The sequence below is a fragment of the Dromiciops gliroides genome, chromosome 3, assembly GCF_019393635.1.
Source record: "Dromiciops gliroides isolate mDroGli1 chromosome 3, mDroGli1.pri, whole genome shotgun sequence".
NCBI lineage: Eukaryota > Metazoa > Chordata > Mammalia > Microbiotheria > Microbiotheriidae > Dromiciops > Dromiciops gliroides.
In genome coordinates, this window is record NC_057863.1 from 194,945,709 (window position 1) to 194,957,947 (window position 12,239).

Sequence of the window (12,239 nt, forward strand, 5' to 3'; positions counted from 1 at the left end):
CAGCTCCAAGCTAATTGGCTGCTAGCACTGACTGACACTACCCACAGGCATTAGGCACAACTTCTGGAAGCTAATCCAACCTTCAAAAGCCCAGAAAGGTCACTTCCGGATGCCGAAGTCACATGTTTTCTTTTCAGGCCTGATTCTCACAATGTCCCTCTCAGCAGGGGGGGTGGTTCCAATTCTCACAGGGTGAACAAGAAAAGTGGAAAGCAGACATGAAAAGGGCTGGACAACCCTCATATCACAGGTACTAGTCTTTCCTAAACACATCCTATACTCCTGTGATGCCAAGAAAACCACCCTTGTTGTTTCAAAGTGCTGATACTTGTGGTCAAAATATAGTTACAAGTTTAGGATTTAGGTCAGCTGATCTTTGTGAAGGACCCTTGTAGTTTTAAAGCACTGATGCTTGTGGTTAAAATATTTACTTATAGGTTTTGAATTTACCTTAGCTGGTTTTTACAAGGTACAGCACAGATTTTTAGCCCTAGGAGAGAAATATAACACAATCTTGAAGTCCACTGGTCTGAGACTCTTTCCTCAAATGGTAGAGATTAATGCCCTATGCCTGTGTGAGGAGCAGATTAGAGTTTGGGAAAGAAGAGAGAACTCCAGTCTTTTTAGTTTCTTTGATTTCTTCCAATCTCTTCATTCTCTGCTATCACTGGGTACTTTTGACTTCCAGCTTCAAGAGAAAAGATGGGTGATGCCAATTTCAATTCAGATTGCTAAAGGGAGAATGAGATTGGAAAGAAGCTGACATGAGAGGAGCTTTCTTTCCATCCTGTCCTTAACCCCAGCTTGCCCCAGTCCTCAGGACCTCATTTTCTTTACTTTCTCTCTTTTTGATCTCATCAACTACATATATATAATTTACATCATTATTCAAATTACTTTTACATTTGTGTATGCAAAAATATGTATGTATATATGCATATTTACCTATATATGTATAAATACAGGAACTATTGACATAGATATAGTAATTAATCCAAAGAAGCTGATGATATTATGATGAGAAAATGTAGGAAAGGGGGTCCTAACCTTTTTTGAGACATGGATCCATTTGGCAGTTTGGTGAAGCCTATGTACTTTACATATATGCATATGTATATTCATACACACCCTTCTTCCAAGGGGTTTTGGAGCATAGGGGATCTATTTTTTTTCTGATAACAAATATCTTGTTTGGTGAGTGCCAGAAGAAAGGGAAAGCAGATTATTACCATCTTTCCCCATTGGTACATATTAAATTCTGGAAATATTTCTTTTTAAATGGTTTAAAATGATGTCTTTCTCCCAGCAGAAAAAAGGGGAAGAGGGCAAATTGGGGAGTAGGGGAAGTAATACTGAAAAAACTTAGGTAGGGATTTTAAAAATTCCTTCCAAGAAACATCCATTCCAATTTCAAATCCATTTAATTATAGTAAACATACATAATAAACTAGTTTTTGTTTTAATGAAGACTCATATGATCATCCTAGATTTCTAAAATCCCAGCTGGTGCCGCCATGTGTTATGATATTTCTGACTGTAAGCTTCTGACAAAACTGTTTTTTATGACATTTATTATTTTTATTGTTAGTCAAAACACAGTGAACTAGTAACAGTGTCTTGGGCAGGTGACAAGAAGGGGGAAGGGAAAGGAAACATTCCCTTGAACCAAACCCAACAAGTTAAAATAAACTAAAAATCGTTTAGCTTTAGGAAATCTGCTCTATGGAAAATGATAGGCTAAGTGAATCCAAAGTAAACAAATAGACACATTTTATGCTTAATATGAAAATAACAATCTTTATAGAATTGTTTAACAGAATCTAAAATTTTAAGGGAATGTATTTGTTTATAATAATTTTTCATTAAAAATTCACTTTCATCATACCCATAACAGAATCAAACTTGGATTTTTCTAACATTCACAACTAATCTCTATGGCTAATTGTAAACCTAAGTTTCAATTTTATTTTGCTGACTTAAGGTATGGAATATAAGAATTTTATAATCCAAATAATTTGGTGACATTACATAATCTATCTTTCTACTTTTATTTGTAGGGGGAAAAGGGATGTTACAAATGGGTCCTTTTCCTTTTCAGCATCTCAATGTTTTTTGTTTTTTTTTTGGTTTGAAATAGTACATAATGCTTGGAAGTTTTATTTACTCCACTTTGTTTTGGTTCATCTCCCTGTGCTTCTGGTAAACTTCATGGTCAAAGAAGGCCGGAAACTAGAGGTAAAGTTTGATGAGTTCATCACTGACCGCTGAGGGTGGAAGCACCCCAAGGTTTGTAAACAGTAATGTGATTAAGGAAGGCACGGTGTAGTCAATCTAAGGGTGGTGTTCTTTGAGATCTTGTCCAGTTTCAAGAGACTTCAGTGTGTCTGCCTTGTACTTCAATTTTTCTGGCACATCTTGCTGATTCAGAGGAAAAAGTCGGACAAACTTGAAACTTTCTGCAACTACATAGAAGGGCTTGTTCTGTGCTTTGGCACAGGTGGCTGCCTGATTGGTGCCAATCTTGTTAATAATGTCGCCATTTTCAACAACTCCTTCTGCACCAACTATCACAAGACCCACTTTCTCCATGATGTAGCCAACAGCAGCATCTAAAATCACAGTGACTGGCACATTCCAACTGCTGAGAACTTTTGCCATTTTCACCCCAGAGAAGTCAGGCTGGGACTCTGTGATATACACGCTGAAGCATTTCTTGGTGGCAGTTGGTTTCTCTAGGACCCTGAGCACCATTCGGGAGTAGGCATGAGTTAAGATCCTAGCTCCATTTTTGATACAATTATGGCAATTTTACTTCAGGACAGTGAGATACTCCTGAGGAAGTAATCTGAGAACTCCAGTGAGGTGAGACTGATGAATGGAAGGAATAGCTCTCCACCCGAGGAGACGGCAACAGAAGAGTCTTTGCTGCACAGGATTGTGATGGCATTTTGGAGATTTGCTCTCAAAATCTGAATTGTCTCCCCTTTGTCTCTCTTTGAGAACTCAAGCAAGGTATGGATGGCAGCTACAGCAGAAGCCACACCAGGATCTTCTTTCATTTGGGAATTAAAGTATTCGATCAGCTCCTGGTCGTCCATGGCATCTTGGTAACAGGGAGAAGCGGGATACAGCCCGGGAGCCATTCAAGCTCCCACCAACCTCTTCCCAAGCGAATGACTGCAGAGGCAGCATCTCAACATTCTTAAGAAAAATAATCTCATGAGAAATAACTATAGATTTTACAAAATATATTCTGGAGAGAATTTATACTCAATTATAATAATTACAACAGACATCTGAAGGTTAATTCTTATATGTATTTAAGGTTTATGTTTTATATGCATTGAAACATCAATACGATTTACTTTAATATTAACAGATCAGACTGAGAATTATTACTGGAAGTATCATAAAGTCTTCTATGACAACAAGAAAGATTTCTATTTTACTTCCTTAGTAAAAAATAATTTTGTTGATTTATTTAATGACTTTAAATGTAATTATTTTGATTAAATTTGTTTGGTTCACCAAATTTATTTATATATACCATAAGTATATCAGCTATGTGGCACAGAGGATATAGCACTGGATCAAAAGTCTGGAAGATTTTAGGTCAAATATGACTTCAGATACTAGATGTATGACCCTGGGCAATTCACTGAACCTCTTTTCTTCAGTTTCATCTATAAAATGGGGTTAAAATAACACCTCCTTCCAAAGGTTCTTGTGAGGTACAAATGAGGTGCCTGACAAGTAGTGCTATATAAATATTAGTTAGAGTTATTAAGTACAATTTGTTACTCAGTATGCAATTAAAAATTATTTTGTAAATTTCCCAAAAGAGTAGAGCTTTTCCAATTTTAATGGATGATGCCTTTTGAATGTAGTTTATTTCAAAAAATCTTGCTATGTACAAGGAAACTATAAACATATAGGATTATGGCACAAAGGAAGTGTAAAGATACAGTAAGCTAAAAAATTTTAACATGAAAAAGCAAAATTTATTTCAAAACATCCTTGATTTTCAGCTTGCCTTCTTAGAGATACTGAAGAAAGAATTTCCTTTTGAATGTGATATGACTTTCTTTTTTGGTTGAGCTGACATCTTATCTCACTCCCATATAAAGAACTCATCCAATACCATGTGTTTTCAGCTATACTCTAATCTTCATGATTTATCTGCTTTCTGTTTGCTGTTTTCTTCAATAATTCGGTTTATTCACTATTTGCTATTTGTGATGAACTTTTTAATATAAATATGCTTGACAAGAAGTATTTTAAGTGGAGGATGTAAGCTAATGATAAGGATGAATGACCAGGAAAATGGTTTTACTTCTGAATCAAAGTCATACACCTTGACTAGGAATCTTTGAAGAGTGAAGAAAGACATAAATCTAGTAATTTAATTTGATTCCCATCTTGGATTCTGGAAAAATACTATTCTCAGTATTTCTCATACCTAGGGTCTGCTTGCTCTCTTCCCACCTAGCCTGGCTAAGAAAAAAAACAAAAGCTGGTGATATTATTGGCACTGTTCCAGGCCATCCTGTTCTCAGAGGCCATCCTCCTACTTCATATTTTCTTATAATTTTGTCTTCCACCTGCCTTCCCATTTACAAAGAAAAAAAAAAGGAATGGGATCAAGGCAAGAAACTATATTTTTAATTCTCTGATCTGTTTCTTCTGTGATCACACAACCCAGACCAAGATCAATACTTAAGAACTGTGAAAAAACACACCACAATTACCAACCACAATTTCAGAGGGTCTATTAAGAAACATGATACCTACCTTTTGACAGAGAGGTAATGATATCAGGTTGAAGATAAAAATATTTACTTTTGCATATGAAATAATGTAGGAATGAGTTTTTCATTACAAGAGTATTTTGACCTTTTCAATGGAAAGGGAGTGTGATGAAGAAAAAATGGATTTTTAGTAACTGAAAAAAACATCGAAAGATATAAATCAACAACAACCCAGCTCACATGTCCACCTCCCTAGTTCAGACTCTCATCACATCTTTCTTAGGCTATTGCAAGAGACTCCTAACTGGTCTTCTTATTCAAGTGCTTCCTTTCTCTACTCCATCTTCCACCCTTCTGCCAATCAATCATTTAATAGTTCAAGAGGGAAGAGGAGGGGAACCACAGCAGAATGATCTTCAAAACCTAATTCACAAATTACTGGTTGATTGTTTTTTCTGTCAACCCCTTTAATTCCCCCACTGCTTTGTCAAGTGGTTGGTATCATTTAGCTGTGCAAATTTGAACCAGTCATTTAAATAAGTTTATTTCTATAAGAGTATAAAACAAAGGGTTGATACATATTATTGAAGTGAGATTCCATATTAAGAGATTTTATCTACCAATGAAATCTTAGGTCTTGCTATATACACATATTATAAATATAAAAGAAAATATTAATGCCAGCTAGGGCTAGATATTATAATTCTATTTTTAAGATGCTATTCATTCTAGGGGGAAAAGGTTTTATTGATCACTTCTTGATCTGTCAGGGAAGCTGGTAATACCAACTTTGCCCTAAGCATATGATTTTTCATTTTACTATGACAGTTTCCAAATTTTAAGCCATTTTACACATACTACCACACTTTTGTTCCTGTAGGTATTAGAAGTTTAAACCTATTAAAACTATTTTCATAACTATCTATTCTAGAGGATATCTCTAGAATGAGTATAATTTCTCTTTCCTTTTCCAGATCAGAAAATAGAAAAGGGAATCACACTAATTTAGGCCAAATGTTATTTTTATAGTAACAATTCTGTTAAATTCCAGTAATTTGATTTTATATAACTATATAAATTATATAATATAAGTGTACAATGCTGTCTTTACAGAAATTTCATGGCTTTTATTACAAGAAAGATGATATAATTTGAATTTGTTACTAGCATCAGATAAACTTGCTTTATAAAGTTATTCCCTACTAAGTTATAATTTGATATAATTTGAAATGGCAGAACTATTAAGCAAAAAATAAGCTGGCCATGTAGAATCTAATAACCCATATTTTGCATCTCCTCTGAAGCCTATTAGGTTTTGTTGAACTAAACATTACAGCAGTGTTGTGGAAAACACGTAGTTATGGGGCAGCTAGTTGGCACAGTGGATAAAGCACCAGCCCTGGATTCAGGAGGACTTGAGTTCAAATCTGGTCTCAGACACTTGACTTTTACTAGCTGTGTGACCCTGGGCAAGTCAATTAACCCTTATTGCCCTGCAAAAAAAAAAACAAAACCAAAAACCTAGTTATTGTATGTTTGATTTTTAAAATTACTTAAAATAATGTTTCATTTTGCTTAAAGGGAAAACATGCTAAATCGGTATTTGGCATGCCATATTTTAAAATTCTTGAAAAGAATTCTGGTCCTCCAAGCAAAATTTTCCAAATTTTAAAAAGATTTGTATTTCTGGTAAGAAGAAATGCCTGGACTTCTGGGGCAGAGCCACGATGGCAGAGGAAAGGCAGTGAGCTCCCGAATTCATGACATGACCTCTCCAAAAAACATCCAAATAACATCCAAATAATGCCATAGGAAAATGCCCGGAGCAGCAAAACTCACAGAATGTGCTGAAATCATCTTCTAACCAAGAACAGCTTGGAAGGTTGGAAGGAGGGAGCTGCTGTGAAGATACAAGAGTCGAGCCCAACCCCACAGTCACCCTGACACAGATCCAGTCCCAGGAAGGCCTCACCAGAGAAGGAGATCCCCAGAATCAGCTGAAGAATCAGTGTTGTCTGGAACTAAGCTCACAGTCTGGTGCGTGGGCTGAGCCCTGGGCAGGGGGAAGACTACAGGGGTCTATGCTGGTGCTAAGACAGAACTTGGATTTTACACCCCTGCTGAGAACCAGGAGCTAGGCTCGAGTAGCAGTGGCCCAGGTAGGGGAGGGGCACAGGCTCATTGGAGCTAATAACCACAACACACAAAGCTGGTTGATTAGCAAGTTGGTTTGGGGTCATCTAAGGACCAGGGAACATGCCAGGCAAGTGAAGAACCTGATTCTCCTTAAATCATACCACCTGGGACTTCTTAAGCTTGGGATACTGCAGCCTGTAAACAGTGACCCACTTTAAGGAGCTAAAAGTCTAGTAAAAGAAAGGCAAGATGAGCTGACAGAGAAAGGTGAAGACCATAGAAAGTTTCTTCAGTAACAAAGAAGACCATGGGGCAACCTCAGAGGAAGCTGTCAACATCAGGGCCCCTATATGTAAAGCTTCTAAGAAAAATATGAATTGGTCTCAGGCCATAGAGGTGCTCAAAAAGGACTTTGAAGATAAAGGAGGTAGAGGTAAAGATAGAGGAAAAAAATGGAAAGAGAAATGAGGGTGATGCAGGAAAGACATGAGAAAAAAGTCAACAGCTTGAAAAGTCAAATTGGCCAAATGGAAAAGGAGGTACAAAAACTCTTTGATGAAAATAATTGCCTAAGAATTAGGATTGAACAAATGGAAGCCAGTGACTTTATGAGAAATCAAGACACAATAAAGCAAATCTAAATGAATAAAAAAAATAGAGGGCAATGTGAAATATCTTCTGGGAAAAACTGCTGACCTGGAAAATAGGTCCAGGAGAGATAATTTGAAAATTATTGGTCTACCTGAAAATCATGATCAAGGAAAGAGCTTAGACAACATCTTCCAAGATATTCTCAGGGAACAGTGCCCTGAAATTCTAGAAGAAGAAGCTAAAATAGAAATTGAAAGAATCCACTGATCACCTCCAGAAAGAGATTCCAAAAGGAAAACTCCTAGGAATATTATAGCTAAATTTCAGAGCTCTCAGGTCAAGGAGAAAATATTGCAAGCTGCCAAAAAAGGAAGAATTGAAGTACTGTGGAGCCCCAGTCAGGATGGCACAAGATCTATCAGCTTCTACATTAAAGGACCAGAGAGTATGGAATATGATATTCCAAAGGGCAAAGGAAATGGGATTACAACCAAGAATCACCTACCCAGCAACACTCAGCACTATCTTTCAGCAGAAAAAATGTGACTTTAATGAAAAAGACTTTCAGATATTTGGGATGAAAAGACTTGAACTGAATGGCAAATTTGACTTTCAAATACAAGTCCCTAAAGAACCTTAAAAAATTGGAGTTGGGGGACATACCTGGGGTCATACAGGGGGTGACTGTCTTGTGTCTAAGGTTGGGTTTTGACTGGGATTCCCCAGGGTCCAGGGATGATGCTTTGTCCACTGTGTCACCTAGCTGCCCCATGATGACATCTTTAGGGTTAAATTGAGGGGTGAGGGGAATGCACTGGGCGAGGTGGAAGGGCAGAGGTAAAATCCTATATGAAAGAAACAGGAAAAGGTTTATGGAGTGGGGGAAGAGATGGGAGAGGAGCAGGGCAGTAAATGAATTTTACACTCATCAGAAAAGGTTCAAAGACCTTAATCTCATTAGAATTGGCTAAGAAGGGAGTAATGTACACACTCAATAGCATGGAGTAATCTCTCTAACCCTGCAGGAAAATAGGAAGGGAGGGGGATAAAGAGAGAGGGGCAAAAGAAGGAAAGGCAGAGTGAGGGAGGGGACAGACAGAAGCAAATCCCTTTTGAAGAGTGATAGGATGAAAGAAGATGGATAATAGAATAGGTATCATGGGTAAGGGAATAGGATGGAAGGGAAACAGTTAACAATAGTAATCATGAAAAAGAGAAAAGGGGGAAAATTGTACAAAAAATATTTATAGCAACTCTTGGTGGACGCTAAGAATTGAGAATCAAGGGAATGTCCATCAACTGAGGAATGATGGAAAAAGCTGTGATTGTAGTGGAATGGTCTTGTGCTACAGGAAATGACAAACAGGATGATCCCTGAAAAACCTGTAAAGACTAATGAACATTGATGTATAGTGAAGTGAGCAGAGCTAGGAGGACATTGTACATAGTGACAGCAGTATTGTTCAATGAGCAATTGTGAATGACTTAACTACTCTCAGCAGTGCAATGATCCAAGACAATCCCAAGGAACTAATGAGGAAGCTTACTATGTACCCCATAGAAAGAACTGATAAAAAGAACACTTGTGGATTGTACATAATCTAACCTGATTGCAATCTGTGGAGGGGGGAGGAAAGGGAGGAAGGAGGGAGAAAAATTTGGAACTCTAAATCTTATGAAAATGAATGTTGAAACCACCCTTACATATAACTGGAAAATAAAATAACTATTTTGTTGCTGAAAAAAAAAAGTAAGAAGAAATGCCCTATAACTTCATCCATCACCCTCCCTCTAACAATCTCTCTCTTTATATTTTAAAAAATAAATTTGGGATAAAAATTAATATTACAATTTAACTTAGAGATTTCTTATATGCTTTTTACAGTGGTTATAATGATATTAATGAATGATTTGAAATGGTTATAATGAAATGTAGGTACTACAGAATTGGCTGCTGAAAAAAATCCTTGTCTTTATAGTCAAATAGTCAATATCTTGAAAATTGGCCAGGCATGTATAATGTTGTAAGTGAGACTGACCGGACTTAAGTATTCAATTTCATCCCTTTCCCTTTTAATGGCATTCTCAACTTCAAAGATTTCTTCAGCCTTTGCTCCTATAATGACTTAGGAGAATTAATCTTAGTTGATGTTATTTGTATATCAAGTGTCCTGCTTTGAAGATTATCAATTTTTATTGAAATTTCATAAGCTTAGACAAACATTATTTGGGAAAATGACGTCAAAATGAAACAATTTACTTTTCGGGAATAAATTCAGGCAGCCAACATTCTGACAAATATCATATGGTCTGTTCTAATCCAGAAAGTAATTTGCTTGTGACAGGATTTCAAAAGGAACATATTATAATCCAGTAACTTTATATCTCTACCGTTCAGTTAGGAAAAATGAAAACAATAATTTATCATATCTGAACATTTCATTTTTATGTTAAGATTGAGTCATAGCAATATGTGTGTGTGTGTGTATTTTATAACAATGTAGAAATTTTATTTGTTGAAGTAAGGATACACAGAAAAGATTAATGTTATATATATATATATATATATATATATATATATATGTACATGTGAATGTGTATATATATATATATATATGCACATACACATACATACATAAGTATATACTGTGGAGATTTATTTTGATTTAGGGACCCTACCTTTGGGCTGATATTAGAAAGCCTTAGGCCCTTAGGGTCTCTTCTGTGTGGGAGGTGCTGGTGCCCCTTCCCATCTGCTTCAGCTGAGCCAAAAAGCCCCATGGGCTGTATGGGATACCAGGTCAGACAGCTGGGGGAAAAAAAGCCCCCAGCTCCCCTCTGCCTTGAGTGGAGGTATCTCGAGAGATCCCAGGCTCATCCAGGCCCAGGCTCTGGTGTAGCCTGTGCCTGAAGCACGTGATGCTCAAGCGTAGCCCCCAGCCCCCAGCCACAGCCCTGGCTAGAGGATTAGCTTGGTGTGCCAGTTAGTCAAGAGTCCCAGAATTAGTCCTGCAGTCAGATTAGCCCCCCAAATTAGGCTAGTCATCAAAACATTTCCACAATACATACACACACACATATACATATATATACATACACATATATACATATATACACACACATACACTATTAGCATGGTGAAAGACATATATATTTGGCATCATATTTCAAGTAAATAATATTTTTCTTTATAAAAGTCACTTGAGAGCTATTTTTCCAAAGAAAAATAACCCCCTCTTATTCTTAAATCTATCTATACCTTTAGCTTGAACTAAATTTTAACTGTTTCTCTAAGGGTGTTAGATAAAAAATAGAGATAAGCCTTCCCAAAGCCAGAAATGAGTGCTTATCTTCTAAAGCTGAACAGAGTCAATATTTATATATAGTAGGAGAATGCTTTGGGGGACTTGTTCATAAAAAGGTTAAATTTTAAATTATCTCATTGACCTTTGAATGTGCTCATTCTGGAATGTGTAAAGCTTCTGAGCAGGGGTTATTAACCTGGAGTGTATGGTCTAGGGTTTGTGAACTTGGATGGGGGAAAATACAACTTTATTTGTACTGTTGTACTTCACATATTTGTGAAACAAAATTAAGTTAAAACTCTAGAGAAGTTATCATGAGGAAGACTATACATTATATGGTTTCACTAACAGGTATAACAGGTATCACCTCTAATAAATTCATAGGCTTATTCTCCCCAACCCTTACTATTGCAATTTATTTGTGTATTTATTAATCTTTCTAAAAACCCATCAGTTATTATATCCCAGAGTAATTATTCTTCTCTTTAGTTAATCCTATGGAGAGACCATATGCTAAAGGTAATTTTCTTACTGTATTGTGTATCATTAATATATTTACTTAATTTGTAATATGCCATACCAAATTCTTTGATCCTCACCATTTCTTCTTCAGCAATTGGTTTCAGAAACACTTTCCTTTGGTCCACACAGCACCACCGTCCATCCTGAAAATGCATTAAATACATATAAAATTAATCTAGTTACTTTCCTGTTGAAGAGTTACTAAATTAAAAAAAAGCTGAGGTGCTTATACAAATATTGATTTTCCATTATCAACAATCATATGTTCATGAAGTATCCTATAAAAATCCCTTTATCCAATTTCCAGCAAAAGAGAAAGACTCATACTGTTGCATAGACTTTAGTACAACTATGTGCACTGGAACATAGTCGTGCTGGTTTCTTCACTGGAACAGGATGGGGAAAAAACTGGAAGCAGTTCCATTGTCAAGTCATGGATGTATTCCACAATTATGATATTTCTTTGAACATTTTGAAACAGAAACTTTGAGGAATTGTTAACACACTTTTTTTCTGTCAGTATGAAGTAAAATGAAACCACTAATATCTTTCAAAGTAGCCTTGATTTTACTTGCTACCAGCCCGTAAAAATCTTCTTTGATACCATCAAAGATTAATTCTATATTTTATGAATCTCTTTTGGAAACTCAAAGGTGTTCAGCATTTTGGAAATGATAATTTTATTCCAATAAAACCCTAACTTGAATGAAAAGCTTATATTCTTTTCACACCTTAGCGCTCCTATGAGTTTAGTAATTCATCACATTTTGCTACTTTAGTGGGGGAAAATAAAAAAGCTCCTTGTGTCATTATCACTGCTTTTAAAGCAAATATGCACTTGCAACAATACTGAGAGAAGTTTTTTTGAACATCCAGAAAAGTCATCAAATCAGAAGTATATCTCTGAATCATCATACTTTCAAAGGATTTCATCAAG

General features: G+C 36.2%; 1 pseudogene; it reads right to left on the reverse strand.

Moving 5' to 3' along the window:
• Positions 1-2,229: 2,229 nt before the first annotated feature.
• LOC122745608 lies at positions 2,230-3,143 on the reverse strand (annotated as a pseudogene).
• Positions 3,144-12,239: the final 9,096 nt, after the last annotated feature.